Source organism: Salvelinus fontinalis, chromosome 8 (genome assembly GCF_029448725.1).
Source record: "Salvelinus fontinalis isolate EN_2023a chromosome 8, ASM2944872v1, whole genome shotgun sequence".
NCBI classification, from domain to species: domain Eukaryota; kingdom Metazoa; phylum Chordata; class Actinopteri; order Salmoniformes; family Salmonidae; genus Salvelinus; species Salvelinus fontinalis.
Window position 1 is genome coordinate 12,552,335 of NC_074672.1, and position 18,556 is coordinate 12,570,890.

At 43.1% G+C, this 18,556-nt stretch overlaps 1 protein-coding gene across 2 annotated transcripts in view; it reads left to right on the forward strand.

Moving 5' to 3' along the window:
* The first annotated feature begins 13,408 nt into the window (after nucleotides 1-13,408).
* hoxc5a (homeobox C5a) overlaps nucleotides 13,409-18,556 on the forward strand; it is a 59,463-nt gene continuing 54,315 nt past the window's right edge. For both annotated transcript variants that reach the window (XM_055931104.1, XM_055931103.1), the window contains exon 1: nucleotides 13,409-13,873. The gene's annotated coding sequence lies outside the window, so the exon portion shown is untranslated. The remainder of the gene's footprint in view (nucleotides 13,874-18,556) is intronic.

Sequence of the window (18,556 nt, forward strand, 5' to 3'; positions counted from 1 at the left end):
CCGAGTTCTAAACTGCCTCTGGAACAACGTCAGTACAAGAACTGTTAGTCAGGAGCTTCACTAAATGGGTTTCCATGGCCGAGCAGCCGCACACAATCCTAAGATCACCGTGTGCAATGCCAAGCATCGGCAGTAGTGGTGTAAAGTTCGCCACCATTAGACTCTAGAGCAGTGGATACGTGTTTTCTGGAGTGATGAATCCAGTGGCAGTTGGTGCCATTTAAGATGAGGGAGGACAAAAAAAAATTATTGAGCGTGTTTTACAGTACATTACAGTTTTTAATGTCCCGTTGGTAGGATATACAGTACATGCTTGTAGTTAGTCTATATTATTATCCAATGATTATACGTTGGCTAATAGGACTGATGGTAAAGGCAAATTACCCACTCCCTGTTGGTTATCTGGAGTAAATCCCTCACGTCCAACTCGTTAAAGAAAAAAATGTCTTTCAATACGAGGTGAGTAATCACTGTCCTGATTTCTAGAAGCTCTTTTCGGGTCGTTAGTGACGGTGGCAGAAACATTATGTACGAAATAAGTTACAAATAACACGAAATACACACCCATAGCACAATTAGTGAGGAGACCGTAAAACGGCAGCCTTTCTCTCCAGCGCCATCATTATTATTTTGTACATAATGTTTCTGCCACCATCTCTTATGACCGAAAAGAGTTCTATAAATCATGACAGCGATTACTCCAAGCACGCAGGGCCAGACGGATTACCAGGACGTGTACTCCAAGCATGCTCTGACCAACTGGCAAGTGTCTTTACTGACATTTTCAACCTCTCCCTGTCTGAGTCTGTAATACCAACATGTTTCAAACAGACCACCATAGGCCCTGTGCCCAAGAACACTAAGGTAACCTGCCTAAATGACCACCGACCCATAGCACTCACGTCTGTAACCATGAAGTGCTTTGAAAGGCTTGTCATGGCCCACATCAGCACCATTATCCCAGAAACCATAGACCCATATCAATTTGCATACCGCCCCAACAGATCCACAGATGATGCAATCTCTATTGCACTCCACACTGCCCTTTCACACCTGAGCAAAAGGAACACCAATGTGAGAATGCTATTCATTGACTACAGCTCAGTGTTCAATGCCATAGTACCCTCAAAGCTCATCACTAAGCTAAGGACCCTGGGACTAAACACCTCCCTCTGCAACTGGATCCTGGACTTCCTGACAGGCCGCCCCCAGGTGGTAAGGGTAGGTAACAACACATCCACCACGCAGATCCTCAAAACGGGGCCCCTCAGGGGTGCGTGCTCAGTCCCCTGCTGTACTCCATGTTCACTTATGATTGCACGGCAAGGCACGTCTCCAACACCATCATTAAGTTTTCTGATGACACAACAGTGGTAGGCCTGATCACCGACAACGATGAGACAGCCTATAGGGAGGAGGTCAGAGACCTGGCCGTGTGGTGCCAGGACAACAACCTCTCCCTCAATGTGATCAAGACTAAGGAGATGATTGTGGACTACAGGAAAAGGAGGACCGAGCATGCCCCCATTTTCATCGACGGGGCTGTAGTGGAGCAGGTTGAGAGCTTTAAGTTCCTTGGTATCCACACCAACAACAAACTATCATGGTCCAAGCACACCAAGACAATTGTGAAGAGGGCACAACAAAACCTATTCCCCCTCAGGAGACTGAAAAGATTTGGCATTGGTCCTCAGATCTTCAAAAAGTTCTACAGCTGCACCATCGAGAGCATCCTGACTGAATGCATCACTGTCTCTCAAACATCTCAAGGATGATCAATGGAAACAAGATGCAACTGAACTCAATTTCGAGTGTCATAACAAAGGGCCTGAATACTTATGTAAATGTGATATTTCATTTTTTCATGTTTAATGCATTTGCAAAAATGTCTAAAAAACTGTTTTTGCTTTTACATTATGGGTATTGTGTGCAGATTGCTGAGGAGTTGTTTTTATTTAATCAGCTTTAGAATATGGATGTAATGTAACAAAATGTGGAAAAAGGAATGTGGTCTGAATACTTTCCGAAGGCACTGTACATAAACAAACAATCGAGTTGCAGGAGATGTATCGCCACTCTCTACCCTCAGAAAAGGTCAGGTTTACAGACTGCTTCTCACCTTATGGTTATACAGACTTGTTTCTCAGAGACAGCAGTGACTTACTTCAGATTTATGTGTGACCACGTGTGGAACATTGGAATTTAGATACTAACTCTGCGTTTGGACCATTGGGTTATGGACAGGGGTGAACTGGCCTTCTGGCATTTCAGGCAAATGCCATATGGGCTGGTCCGTTTTTAGCCCAGTGGGCCTGTCAAACTTTATTTGCTGTTGTGCAAAATTATCATTAACTGGATAATAAGGGGGGCTTCAAGGAAATAATTTGGCAAGTTTTGGGGCCTTAAAGGAAAAATGGGACGGTGTGGTAGATTTTTGGTCCCAGTTCGCCCCTGGTTATGGATGACGGTCTACATGGTTCTATGAATACAGGGACCGAAGGTCCAACAGTAGGAAAGTAGTCATCTTTGGTCATCAGTGGTTCAGTACATAGAATCATAGAAAACAATAGTACTGGTTCATCAGAAACGGAAATTCTTTTTTTGCTCTGTTCCCACCCCCCCACAGACACAAACACAGACACACGCACACTACAAATTGAGAAGAGCACAGGGTCAGCCGCAGTGTAGCATGCCAGGAGCTATGTACTCCCAGGACTCAAACCTTCGGGCTACCAGCATTGTGTATGCATGGGGTGAATGGGTCATACAAACTCAGAAAAAAAAAATCCTCTCACTGTCAACTGCGTTTATTTTCAGCAAACTTAACATGTGTAAATATTTCTATGAACATAACAAGACTCAACAACTGAGACATAAGCTGATCAAGTTCCACAGACATGTGACTAACAGAAATGGAATAATGTGTCCCTGAACAAAGGGGGTCAAAATCAAAGTAACAGTAAGTATCTGGTGTGGCCACCAGCTGCATTAAGTACTGCAGTGCATCTCCTCCTCATGGATTTGCCAGTTCTTGCTGTGAGATGTTACCCCACTCTTTCACCAAGGCACCTGCAAGCTCCCGGACATTTCTGGGGGGAATGGTCCAAGCCCTCACCCTCTGATCCAACAGGTCCCAGACATACTCAATGGGATTGAGATCCGGGCTCTTCGCTGGCCATGGCAGAACACTGACATTCCTTTCTTGCAGGAAATCACGCACAGAACGAGCAGTATGGCTGGTGGCATTGTCATGCTGCAGTCATGTCAGGATGAGCCTGCAGGAAGGGTACCACATGAGGGAGGAGGATGTCTTCCCTGTAACGCACAACGTTGAGATTGCCTGCAATGACAACAAGCTCAGTCCGATGATGCTGTGACACACCGCACCAGACCATGACGGACCCTCCACCTCCAAATCGATCCCGCTCCAGAGTACAGGCCTTGGTGTAACGCTCATTCCTCCGACGATAAACGCGAATCCGCATTCCTTTTTCCACAAGCCTACAAGCCCTCAGTCCAGCCTCTCTCAGTCTGAGCACTGATGGAGGGGTTGTGCGTTCCTGGTGTAACTCGGGCAGTTGTTGTTGCCATCCTGTACCTGTCCCGCAGGTGTGATGTTCGGATGTACCGATCCTGTGCAGGTGTTGTTACATGTGGTCTGCCACCTCGAGGACGATCAGCTTTCCATCCTGTCTCCCTGTAGCGCTGTCTTAGGTGTCTTACAGTACGGACATTGCAATTTATTTCCCTGGCCACATCTGCAGTCCTCATGCCTCCTTGCAGCATGCATAAGGCACGTTCACGCAGATGAGCAGGGACCCTGGGCATCTTTCTTTTGGTGTTTTTCAGAGTCAGTAGAAAGGCCTCTTTATTGTCCTAAGTTTTCATAACTGTGACCTTAATTGTTGCCTACTAAGCTGTTAGTGTCTTAACGACCGTTCCACAGGTGCATGTTCATTAATTGTTCATGGTTCATTGAACAAGCATGGGAAACAGTGTTTAAATCCTTTACAATGAAGATCTGATAAGTTATTTGGATTTTAACGAATGATCTTTGAAAGACAGGTGTCACGATCGTGTGGCGGATTAACGGACCAAAATGCAGCTCTTGGAAAATAAGCCATCTTCTTTTATTAAACAACACGAAGATGAACACGACACAAAAACACTTTAACAAAACAACAAAACGACCGTGAAGCTACAAACGTTGTGCACAAACTTACAGGCTACTAACGTTCTTACATAGACAATTACCCACAATCAATGAGAGCCTATGGCTACCCTAAATAAGGCTCCCAATCAGAGACAACCGAAATCAGCTGTCTCTAATTGGGAACTCATTCAGGTAACCATAGACTCTCCTAGATAACTAACCAACATAGACAACTCTAGACATATACACTCAACACAAAACCATCTACTACACCCCATAACCCCTTTACCAAATAAACACCCAAAACCAACAAAACATAAACATTCCCCATGTCACACCCTGACCTAACTAAAATAATAAAGAAAACAAAGAATAATAAGGCCAGGGCGTGACATAACCCCCCCCTTGAGGCGTGAACTCCGGGCGCACCATACACAGTCTAGGGGAGGGTCTGGGTGGGCTTCCATCCACGGTGGCGGCTCCGGCTCTGGTCGCGGTCCCCACGTCACCACAGTACCTAAACACCTCCTAGGCTTCCTCCAAACGACCCCCCTCCACCTTAACCCCATTGCATTCAGGGGCAGTTCCGGACTAAGGGGCAGTACCAGGGTAGGAGGCAGTACCAGGGTCAGGGGCAGTACTAGGGTCAGGGACAGTACCAGGGTCAGGGGCAGTACCAGGGTAAGGGGCAGCTCCAGGGTAAGGGGCAGCTCCAGGGTAAGGGGCAGCTCCGGACTGAGGAATGGCAGCTCCGGACTGAGGGACTGCAGCTCCGGACTGAGGGACTGCAGCTCCGGACTGAGGGACGGCCCATGGCTGGCTGACAGATCTGGCTGCTCATGGCTGGCTAACGGATCTGGCTGCTCATAGCTGGCTAACGGATCTGGCTGCTCATGGCTGGCTGACGGATCTGGCTGCTCATGGCTGGCTGACGGATCTGGCTGCTCATGGCTAGCTGACGGATCTGGCTGCTCATGGCTAGCTGACGGATCTGGCTGCTCATGGCTAGCTGACGGATCTGGCTGCTCATGGCTAGCTGACGGATCTGGCTGCTCATGGCTAGCTGACGGATCTGGCTGCTCATGGCTAGCTGACGGATCTGGCTGCTCATGGCTAGCTGACGGATCTGGCTGCTCATGGCTGGCTGACGGATCTGGCTGCTCATGGCTGGCTGACGGATCTGGCTGCTCATGGCTGGCTGACTGATCTGGCAGATCCTGTCTGGTTGGCGACTCTGGCAGATCCTGTCTGGTTGGCGGCTCTGGCAGATCCTGTCTGGTTGGCGGCTCTGGCAGATCCTGTCTGGTTGGCGGCTCTGGCAGATCCTGTCTGACGGACGGCTCTAGCGGCTCCTGTCTGGCTGGCGGCTCTAGCGGCTCCTGTCTGGCGGACGGCTCAGTAGGCTCATGGCAGACGGGCGGCTTTGCAGGCTCATGGCAGACGGGCGGCTTTGCAGGCTCATTGCAGACGGATGGCTCAGATGGCGCTGGGGAGACGGATGGCTCAGATGGCGCTGGGGAGACGGATGGCTCAGATGGCGCTAGGGAGACGGATGGCTCAGATGGCGCTGGGGAGACGGATGGCTCAGATGGCGCTTGGCAGACGGGCAGTTCAGTCATCGCTGTGCAGACGGCAGACTCCTGCCGACTGAGGCGCACTGTAGGCCTGGTGCGTGGTGCCGGGACTGGTGGCACCGGACTGGGGACACGCATCTCAGGGCTAATGCGGGGAGCAGGAACAGGGCATACTGGACCCTGGGAGCGCACATTAGGCCTAGTGCGTGGTGCCGGAACTGGTGGTACCGGGCTGGGGACACGCATCTCAGGGCTAGTGCGGGGAGCAGGAACAGGGCATACTGGACCCTGGGGACGCACATTAGGCCTAGTGCGTGGGGCCGGAACTGGTGGTACCGGACTGGGGACACGCATCTCAGGGCTAATGCGGGGAGCAGCAACAGGACGCACAGGACTCTGGGTACACACAGGAGGCTTGGTGCGTAATTTAGGCACTGGTGGTAAAGGGCTGGAGACACGCACCATAAGGCTAGTGCGTGGAGGAGGCACTGGTTGTACTGGGCTGGGGACCGTCACAGGAGAGTTAGTACATAGGGCTAATATAGGAGGTGCAGGACTAGGGAGGCGTACAGGAGGCCTGGTTCGTGGGACTGTCCTTTCCAGACGGGTAGCACGCACATCAGGACGAGCATGGAGAGCTGACTCAGGTAACCTCACATCCCGCACACGCTCTGTCGGGCGGATCTTGTGCCTCACGCACCAACACAGCAGCTCCCTCATCTCACTCTCTTCCAACCTCCCCAATAAATCCTTAACAGTCTCTGCATCATTCCCATTGCTCCCCTCCAATCTCAGCCCGACTGGCTCAGGTTCCCTCTTAGAGGAAGCACGGGAAGCACGGGAAGTTGACGCAGTTCTCCCATCAGGACTCGCCACATTCCTCATGAGCCCCTCCCCAAGAAATTTTTGGGTATTACTCACGGGTCTCCAGCCTTGCTTCCTTGCTGCCTCCTCATATCGCCTCCTCTCGGCTTTCGCTGCCTCCAGCTCTTCACGAGGGAGGCGATATTCTCCAGGTTGAGCCCAAAGTCCCTTTCCTTCCAATTCGTCCTCCCATCTCCAGAAATCCTGTGTAGGTAGGTCCTGTTGCCGCCTTCCATGCCGCTTGGTCCTAGGGTGGGTAATTCTGTCACGATCGTGTGGCGGATTAACGGACCAAAATGCAGCTCTTGGAAAATAAGCCATCTTCTTTTATTAAACAACACGAAGATGAACACGACACAAAAACACTTTAACAAAACAACAAAACGACCGTGAAGCTACAAACGTTGTGCACAAACTTACAGGCTACTAACGTTCTTACATAGACAATTACCCACAATCAATGAGAGCCTATGGCTACCCTAAATAAGGCTCCCAATCAGAGACAACCGAAATCAGCTGTCTCTAATTGGGAACTCATTCAGGTAACCATAGACTCTCCTAGATAACTAACCAACATAGACAACTCTAGACATATACACTCAACACAAAACCATCTACTACACCCCATAACCCCTTTACCAAATAAACACCCAAAACCAACAAAACATAAACATTCCCCATGTCACACCCTGACCTAACTAAAATAATAAAGAAAACAAAGAATAATAAGGCCAGGGCGTGACAACAGGGTCCTGAAGAAGGGATGTTTATTTTTTTGCTGAGTTTAATACTGCAGCGTTGGAGACAACAACAACAACAACAGGAGAAGTCTGTTTCTCCCATATCTTGAAGGGAGATTTGATAAATATAATTTTTGTTTACTATGAGCAAATCTGTTAAGGTGTCTAATATCTTTGCTATCATACACTGTTGTTCACCTGCCTTAATCTAATTTTCTAAAAGAAAGATAAAAGCACTTTAGCAGAGCTAGGTTTTCAATTTTCTTAGCAATCTCCCCAGGCAATCGTAGGTGGTGTGACTAGAACACACACACGTACACAGACACATACACTACCGTTCAAAAGTTTGGTGTCACTTAGAAATTTCCTTGTTTTTGAAAGAAAACCACATTTTTTGTCCATTAAAATAACATCTAATTGATCAGAAATACAGTGTAGACATTGTTAATGTTGTAAATGACTATTGTAGCTGTAAACGGCTGATTTTTAATGCAATATCTACATAGGCGTATTGAGGTCCATTATCAGCAACCATCCCTCATGTGTTCCAATGGCACGTTGTGTTAGCTAATCCAAGTGTATCATTTTAAAAGGCTAATTGATCATTAGAAATTCCTTTTGCAATTATGTTAGCACAGCTGAAAACTGTTGTTTTGATTAAAGAAGCAATAAAACTGGCCTTCTTTAGACTAGTTGAGTATCTGGAGCATCAGCATTTGTGGGTTCAATTACAGGCTCAAAATGGCCAGAAACAAAGAAGTTTCTTCTGAAAGTCATCAGTCTATTCTTGTTCTGAGAAATGAAGGCTAATCCATGCAAAAAAATGCCAAGAAACTGAAGATCTCGTACAACGCTGTGTACCTCTCCCTTCACAGAACAGCGCAAACAGGCTCTAGAATATAAAGAGTAGTGGGAGGCCCCAGTGCACAACTGAGCAAGAGGACAAGTACATTGGAGTGTCTAGTTTGAGAAAGAGACTCCTCACAAGTCCTCAACTGGCAGCTTCATTAAATAGTACCTGCGCAGACACTGGACAGAAGAACTCTGCCTAGAAGGCCAGCATCCCGGAGCCCCCTCTTCACTGTTGACGTTGAGACACACACACACATCCTTTTAAAATAAAACTTTATTGTATATGTAACCAAATAACTGATTAAAACACACTGTTTTGCAATGAAGGTCTACAGTAACCTAAACAGCACCATGTGTATCCAGAGAACAATTATTTCACATCTTCCTCTGGTTATATGGACTTCAATACAAAACATAGGAGGCTTGTGATTCTCACCCCCTTTCATACCCTCACAGATTAATTATGACAACTTCCGGAGGACGTCCTCCAACCTATCCGAGCTCTTGCAGTATGAACTAACATCTGGTCCATTTAGTACTGAAAGTATAAGCTACAGCTAGCTAGCACTGCATTGCATAAAGCAGTGTTTCCCAAACTCTGTCCTGGGGACCCCAAGGGGTGCACTTTTTTGTTTTTTGCCCTGCACTACACAGCTGATTCAAATGATCAAAGCTTAATGTTGAGTTGATTATTTCAATCAGCTGTGTGGTGCTAGGGCTAAATACAAACCGATTTTGGGAAACACTGGTATAAAATGTGTTGAATAGTTGACTCAAAGAGAGAGAAAGACAATAGTTGAACAGATTTGAACAAAATAATTTGTGCCGAAATAAAGGAGATGCAGAGAGAGAGAGAAAGAGAGAGAGAGAGAGAGAGAGAGAGAGAGAGAGAGAGAAAAAGAGCTAGCTATATTTTGTTGTATTTTTATATTTTTATCTTTTTATCTTAGTTTACCATTCAATTACTTAACTAAAACAGCTCATTTAGCCTACGAATCAGTCTGATTCAAACAGAGGAATGCTATTTCTGTTAGCTAGCTTTCTATGGCTAACCAACAGGCCAACTCTTCCGAGTCAAGGTAAGCTTTCAATTTTATTAATGTATTGACATCGGGGCCCGCCGGTGTAACTGCTAAACTGCTTGCTGCACACTTACTGCGTGATTGTACACATGGATTGGATTGTGGGTTTACTAACACCAGAGATGTGCAGTATTCCTGTTACATGTATTTGAAATACGTATTTTATTTACTTTTGAGTATTTTTTATGTTGTATTACACTGGGCTAAACTACACTCAACTGTATTTTGTAACAAGATACTTTCGAAAGCTGTAATTTGAATTTTTGATATACAAATTCTTTATAGCATTTCACAGTTTTGTGGCCCCCTTTCACCCTACATTGGTCTCAAAAATCTGATGGCCCTATGGTGTGATAAGAGCTTCTACTAAATGACCTAAATGCAAATGTGCATGTAAAAATTAACAATTGCAAAGCATGCTGAGTATTACTTTAATGAGCTCTGCCCTGAAACAAGGGCAATGACAATACCCAGTGTGCTTTGCAATTGTTCATATTCACATACATTTACATTTTGGTAATATTAAAATGCAAATTACATGTATTTGAATTAAAAACAATACTTTGAAAAAGCATTTTAGATTTTATTTTGATACTCTTTAGGGTATTTTGTAGTTCTATTTTGTAATTGTAATTTGTAATCTATGCCCGTCCCTGACTAAAGCGTTAGTTCTAGTTCATTGGCCAAAAAGTTAATATGGTCACAACGATGTAGGTTGTGTAGTCGTTAGCGGTTATGGTATGAAGGTTTGGCTTGGAGAGATTTATGCGCCTGATCACAGACAGCTAGTTTGTTGTGCACTGAAGTCCACAAGCGAAGGGAAAAGGTGAGAGGAGGAGAGCACGTGGCTGCGTTGAAAGTGAACCGTGTGTGCGGTGTATTCATTCTGCTGATTCTGTTGCAAAACATTTTTTAAACAGAGGCACATGAAACGAAACGGGACCTACTTGAATTTGTCCAATAGAAACTCTTGTTTAATGATTGCACTCCAGATCAGCTAGATGCAGGCAAGAGTATGAAGGGCGGTATTGAATGGGTTACTGTCTGTCACCTTTATTACTTCAAGTTGTCTCTTGACCTGTGCACCTACGTTTTAAACTTTAATTCATAGGCTAGGTTGCAGAAACGTCATGATGGGTATAGGGAAAATGTGAGTATCATGTAGTAGCCTAAACCTATCGATGTTACATTGATCTGGGTGAATGGAATATGAATGACAGTCATCCAACATGCTGTAATAGAAAAAAGGCTCCTAAAAAATCATCTTCCCACGAACTGTCACTGACACACACACACACAAACACAGGGGTTAGTTTGGAGCTTGGGGTTTTGGCCCTTTGCTATTGTCACTTCCGTATTCCCTATTCTGCACACCCCATTGGCACACAGCTCTGCCTATGACTGTTCCACTGCAGCTTTGGTACTGTCTGCGAGGAATAGGAACCGCCCCTCTCACCAAAATGTGTTTAAGGTTTACTTTTCATAACAGAAGTACTGTTATAAGAGGTATTTGGGCATATCCTGTGGACGAGAAACCTGTCTATCTTGAACTATATGTTATATGTGGTATTTAGTTCGTCACTGTGAAGTCATAGCAGCTTTTTATTGTGACTGGAACGCTTGCTATTGGAGCAGAATACAGCCCATTAAAGTCGGCATTTCACATTGATGTAAACAAACCCCTTACACACTACACCACAGTAAATATGCAATGTGAGTCATTGGATCTATAAAATGATACAAGTTATGACTTGTTTGACATGGTTTGGAGACAATGAATTGCTTATTCCAATTAGCCATATGTTTAAATATTCGGTTCAGGTTTTTCGTTAGGGGTCAAGAAACAGGCCACAATCCTCAAAATCTATGACAGGATTTTGTAGATTTGAACTGGGGAAGTAAACCACAACCTCGATGATAGCTATTGAATCACATAAGATTACATTTTGTTTACCTTAATTAAGCGCATGTATATGCGTCAGCTCAAGAAATATTGGGTCTGAAACAGACAAAAACAACTGTTCAAAACACAAATTTTGTTCTAAAAGTTGTTCAGTCATTCAAAATACCTTTTAAACATTCTAAATGGATACTTTACGATGTATTTGCTGTGTTGATATGCTTCTGTAAATCGAAATCAACTGAAGAAGGAGGATTATATTTTAAAGTGGGCCTATAGAGTAGACTATTCTTTTTAAAGAAGATGTTTACAAAGCTGTTGCATTTCTTTCTAAGATCAAATAAAATTCTCGAATGAAACAGCTATTGATTAAACTTACACACATTTGAATTTTGAATCTATTCTCTCAAATCAGTGTCAAATCTTCTGGATTGTCCATTCCAAAAATATCACAAAAATATAGGCCTATTGGTGTCTGAATTTTTAATATCCTACTGCCTAAATGGCTAGTCCTTACGTGAAGTTATTTTAAAACTATTATTGCCTCCTTGTAGCTTATTACAAAATACAGAAAGTTTCCGTGCAATGAACAATTATCCCGAAAGCGTTGACTGACCGTGGGGCTTGTGTGTATACTTTTAACAGAGGGTTGACATTCTCGTTTAGGTTTTAGGTACCTGCTGTAAACTTTATTGGTGGTATAAACGGAGCTAGCCGTTTCCGGAAACACAGTGTTTCTCTTTTTATAGTGTGCAATGTCGACTCATCCTGCTACACGGGTACACCCAGCCCAAACTGCTACACCCAGTATGCATGGACAAGATGCAACTTGCCTCGGTGTATGTATATCATTTATTTATATCTTAATCATAGCTGTGGAATTCAAAATATGATCTATCTTTATCATATCTCATAGAGAGACTAAATGATTGCCTACTTTGTCTATGCTCAAAGACAGGATTCGACCTATTTGGAATGACAATAGGAGGACAGCACATTTGCGCATGAACTAAGCTATTACAACAGAAACATGGAAAATGTCGTAGGGCTAAAACATTGAATCGAATATTTTTCTTTTTCAAAAGGAATAGGCCTAGTAGACCTACAAAACAAACATGTTTTTCTCCGATATCAAGGCGTATTATTTTGAATAGCGCTAGTAATTTAATTGAAATGTCACAACGTCTGGGCTCGATCTCCCCTCGTCGCTCATCTTAATTCGAAACTTTTTTAAATGACAGTATCCTAATAAAAGAGATTTGGCGACACTTCTTTTGCTGAAATGTTTCTAGCCCTGTCGGATTTGCAGTTGTGCGATTTTTTGCAACGTTCTGTCTAACTTTTTCTGTTTAACTTTTGTAATTAATCTTTAAAGCTTTACCACTCATATATTATGTGTGTTGTTGGTGAATGAAAGGCTTAAATCAAACTCTTGGTGAGGGAAATCTGTAACATTTAGCCTGCTTTAAGTAGTCCTGAGAATATTAAAAACGATAGCTATTGTTTTCACACTACATAGGTCGTTGTCGAATAGCGTGGTTTCTTTCACGGTATGACGCCTATCGTTTCTCAAAGTTGCTGACAATAACTGAAGGTGAACTGTATCTATAACCACATAATTTCTATACGTTTTTTTTTCAACCGAACTCTAATAGAAATGTCCGCATGACATGAATTATAGTGTCGTCACGGTGTCCTTTCTGTAAATTAGAAGTATTGTAGGCCTGCTCATATCTTTGAAAAAATAGAGGAATCGAAAGAATTGAACATGAGCATACACATTAATTCTAGTAGGCCTATATTCTTAGTATATTGAAGATGATGATGATTGAGGCGCAAATGGACTCAAATAATCTCTCCTCACCTATTGGGATGTGTGCGTGTGTGTGCGTGCGTGCGTGTGTGTGTGTTTGTGTGTGTTATTCATGGCCAACAGTCATATTGGTGGATCGATTGAGATATTGATAGATAAAGTAACATATGCGTATGCTGTCATATCATTGCTTTCGTTTTGTTCTTTATAAAAAACAATATTTAGGCCTAGAGAATTGTATCCTCAAGAAGGAGAGAGAAATTCTAGGGTGTGCAACACATTCCTAGTTGTTTAGGGGAGAAATTTACAGCTGAGTAATAAAAGTTTACGACTCAATCCATTCAGGGATTGGTTGCAGCGAGCCACGTGGCACACCCGCTCTGTGAACATGAACTTTATGCCTTTGTCTATTCCTCGGACCTGACGTAATATCAGCAGCTCTCTCAGCAGGGGCATAGAAATGATTTCGCCAATAGTGTATTTTCCTTCAGTATAGATTATACAATAGTTTAGTTTTTAGATATGGAACGCGTTTCGTCAAGGCTCCATCCCCTTCCCGACGTGCTCCTGCATGCTTCGCGGTCAGAAATGGCTTCACCACAGTCACCGCCTATACCAGCCCCTGTCTAGAGTATACCCCAGAGGAAGAACAACCCTACGGTTGCAGAAAGAGAGATAGAGAAAGAGAAAGCAGCGGACAGTAAATGACGCGGTGTTTACATAATTGTTAAATTCAGCTTTTTGCTTTTCCATCCATTGGCAGATTTGGGGACGTTTGCTACGCTGGGTGTAGCGGTGTAGAGGTCTATTCCTCAGCATCACCCCCATACCTTTCCGATGGGCCAGCGAGCTTGCGTCACCGTCACTATAGACAACCGGGAGAACGCAGACGCGGGTAAGAAAGCGGTTCCTTCCGTGATCCTTCCTCACTGACTTGACTGTTAATGAACTGAACCGTATCTGTGAGAAGGGGGATTTGAGATGTTATGCCATACATGTTATATGGTGTCAGATATCCTAAGTGAGGGTAAAGACATTGAATATGAATGCTATTGATCAAATCAAAGTTTATTTGTCACGTGCGCCGAATACAACAGGTGTAGTAGACCTTACAGTGAAAAGCTTGATTTTGTGTAGTTTGTATGTTCGTGACCTGACCTGTAGGCTATTGTAACCTCCGTTATTTCCATAGGCCTATAGTGGGCTACTTCCAAACTTTGATAGTGCGCTGTTCAGAAAATCACTGACACACCATCTAGAATTAGATGTAATCATCAATTATTCTAAGGTGTGGTTTGTTTATCGAAGGTAGCTTGCCTTGAGTGGCTTAATAGTGTGAGATTATCCACTGGGGGCCCGCGTTGGTTTGTGCTACAGTTTTAATCTTTATTTTCCAGTCTTTCAGATTATGTATATATTACATTGAACCGTGTTTTGGGCCCTCCCCATGAGTCTAAGTGACCTTTCTTCTATGATCTATTCTAATTGCTGACTGCATATGTAATTATCTATAGGCAACATTAGTTGCAAAGAAAGATGGGTGAAAGTATATATATCTAATCAATGTGAAAAGTCAATGTTAGATCTTGTAGTATTGTACTATGTTACACGCACACGCACACACACACACAAACACACACACACACACACACACACACACACACACACACACACACACACACACACACACACACACACACACACACACACACACACACACACACACACACACACACACACACACACACACACACACACACACAAACACAATACTGTTGTTCACTGATACTAACAGTGCCCCCTTGTGCCCACCTCTTGAGAGGTTGTGTGGGGGGAGTGATGGGGTTGGTGACCGTTGGTCGGTGGTTGGTAGTTATGCAGGCTATATGCCACATTAGTGCGGAAACATTTTAATACATAAATGAAATATGCCGATAGAAAAATGTCTGAACATGTCATCGGGCTCCCGAGTGGCGCAGCATTCTAAGGCACTGCCAGAGGCGTCACTACAGACCCTGGTTCGATTCCAGGCTGTATCACAACCGGCCGTGATTGGGAGTCCCATAGGGCAGCGCACAATTGGCCCAGCGTCGTCCGGGTTCGGGTTTGGCCGGAGTAGACCGTAATTGTGAACAATCATTTGTTTTTAACTGACTTCCTTAGTTAAATAAAAATAAAAATAGTCAGGCACAAAGCTTGGAACATCGTCTGAAGTATTTCAACCTTCACGTGTGGCATGGGAACCATTTTGAATTGATGTCTGTATTGTGAGACGGCTTAAACCTGTAATTTTCTCATACAATAATGAAAACAGCTTTACACAACAAATGTAAAAAATGTAATTATATTTATTGGAGGAACACCAGCAACAGCAAACATGGTCAAAATCATAATACTAATATAACTATAAATCATAATCACAATAATCATCATGATCATATTTCACAACAACAATAATTTGCACACATAGGTCATGATCTCTACTTCAGAAATCCATGACTAACTAGCCTAGAACTTGCGCCACGATCGGATTGCTAAGGTTTACTCACGAGCTTTGTTACGCTTTATACTCGATCTTTTACGCATGAACATCATCATTGTTGGATTCGCCAATTGTGTACACTGTGGTCAATGGAACGTAGGCCCTTTCCTGTGCATATTTTGTTGAATATGGCAGACACTTGTACATCAATTTACACAGAATTAACATTGAATGCATGTGTAGTGATGGCAAAGCTGTGAAAGTGTGTGTCTGTCTGTGGGGGCGGGGTACATATTGTGTATTTAACTACTTTTTTCACTATAAGTTAGGCTATAGCCTAAAGTAAAAACATTAGCTGGCAAAAATGCATATTTGATTTTTCCAAATCACTTCAGATATTGTGTGAGGCTAATTGAAATTAGACAAAGTGAATAGGCCTGTCGCAGGTGCGTTTGAGTCGTACCAGCACCTCAACGAGATTTTGCTGCAGGTCATTGTGCGGGAACCTTTTTCCAATGGTTTCCTTTTGCACTTTGTCGTGTGGGGTGCACCTTTTGCAGCTCTTCAGGTTATCCTTGAATGAGAGAGAGAGAAAGAGATCAGTAAAATGAAACACAGAAGTCATCTACTGCCAATATGCGAAACATGTTTCACCAATCCATCGTAACTAACTTTGCACTTCAAAACCGTCGTACAATAACGAGTGACCCAACTCAATCGTAAAAATGCTACGAATTTAGGATTTTCCAGATGTAAGTTTGCAGATACATAGGCCTCTACAGACACGCAAATGAAGAAGGTAATAAATGATGATTTTTATGCTATATTGATACACATGAAAATAATGGGCATACCAAATGCCTGCGGTGTATTTTTTCCTGGGGTTTTGAAACTTGCAATAGGGCCAAGCGCTGTTCATTCAAACTTTTTAATGTCTAATAAACATTGCTATTGAATCATAAATCAATTTTACAAGAAGATATTTGCCAATTAACATGATTTACGATGTGTTATTTTTTGTTGGTCTCCTTAAACAGCCTCTGATTAGTGTAGTGCGTAACATGCATGAAGCATAGCGCCTAGACCTAATTTGTAAATTGTCCGGAAAAGGTGAACGTTATTTTATAAAAGTTTGTTCAGAGCCAGCAATGAGTATGAATTCCTCATGGTCAAGTAAGAGAAAGCTGATACGAAAAACATTGCTTCCCGACCCAGATGATCAACACATGTCCATCTCTGCTTCAAATTGTTAAACGTGGCAATCTGAACACTGTAGGCTAATGTAGCCTAGATACTATGTGTTAGCCTATGTTGTTACAGCTTCAGATATACACAAATTATAATTCAACCCAGTGCAGTGAGGGGTTAGGCTACCATTATTAGGCTTAATTGGATTGTTCTGGAATTTCTACAACTCCTGATAATAATAATATAGTGTTTGGTCAAAAATAGTCTTATTGTTAGTAGTAGTAGCAGTAGTAGTAGGCCTAGTAGTAGTAGTAGTCGTCGTAGTAGTATTCTAGTAAGCTACACGCATAGAGGTAGTCATAAAGTGCAACAGTGCAGATGTTCGTCTTCAAAGAAATTAAAGAAATACGTGCCAAACGGGCTCTTTCCTCTCTGCTTCAAAAGCTGAGATGAGCCCACGTCATTTGTCTTGAGGGCTGCCAAAACACTTATGTCTACAGCTCTTTCTCCCAGCTCGCATCACTATACCGCATACCAACAGCTCTTGTGCATTATGCAATGGAACTACCACAAACTCCACGATATGAAAGTACAAATAGTCCATAGTGGCTTTATAAACAACCATGTCAAATAAGGAATCAAACTAAGATGTTGTAGCCTACAGAGAGGCATAAAACGTGAAATACCAAATAGAGCATATAGCGTATAGTCAAATAGTCACTGTGGTTCGCTCTCAGTCATCTCATCCGTCACAGTTGACAACACGTTGAAGTACGTGATGATGATACGTTATGAATATTGCTGATTTCAGAAGCGCGCTCGGCTATATGGTTCTCATCAAGTGCTAGAAACCCATACTTATTTTTGGCTTAGTTGAGTGTCGGAGGAGAATCATAATTCTATTCGCAGAATGGGGATACAATTTATGTAGGCTGGTGAAATGTAATGTTGTGAGCATAAGGAAAGCATCTTCACTACATAGAACATTTCAAGTGAAGGATATAGGCATGGGCCTATATACCTAGTTTCTGAGAGTTATGACGCACTTTCAACTGACTTAAATGTTGTCAAATGGTTAACACCATAACACACATCTAATAATGTTTACAATTAGGCCTAGAGATTTTTAACAAATATTCCTTCTTGGTTTTCCTATTTGTGTCATTTTTGTCAGTCTGCGGATGTCACATATGGCGGCTAATCCAGTGGGGAACATTTATTGCACAACAGACGTCCTCGTCTTTCTTTCCTTCCTAACTTTTATTGCCTGTTTTAGAACCGACAACAGAAGCCCAGCAAAATAGACCTACTATGTGCAAGTTAAAGATTAGTTTTATTGTAGGCTGTATAGGCCTACGCGAAGACATCCCCTTGTCAAATACATACGTATGTCCTACATTTGTGGTTTCAATAATGTGAATTATGTAATTGTTTTCAATACTATACGTTATTACTATAGATTATTGAGAAAAAATTCAGATCTTTAGCTAATATCGTTCTCTAACCAACGTGTTGTTATCGAATAGCTTGAAGGTTGTTTGAACAATCAAATGAATCCATCTGAATTGATTTACATGTAGCTGTGTGTTGAAGCGGAAGCTAGTGGAAAAGGGTTTGCAGTAGGCTATTGTTGACTGACTTTTTCCACACATGGAGAACAAAAGCATTCAATGTGGAATATTCATTTTTGGAATAACAGTTTGGTCGAGTTTGTACCTCAAATTGAGTAGCCTACCTTATAGAAAGGAGCCCACTTTTTTTATTCAGGTTTCCATTCATTGATAAATTACTCTTGTCAGTCATTTTAGACAATAGGATATCTAACGTTTCCACAGCTGACTCACGCACGAGCATATGTCCCAGGCCTGCATAACACAACATTATAGATGTATAGCTAAAGCACTGGGT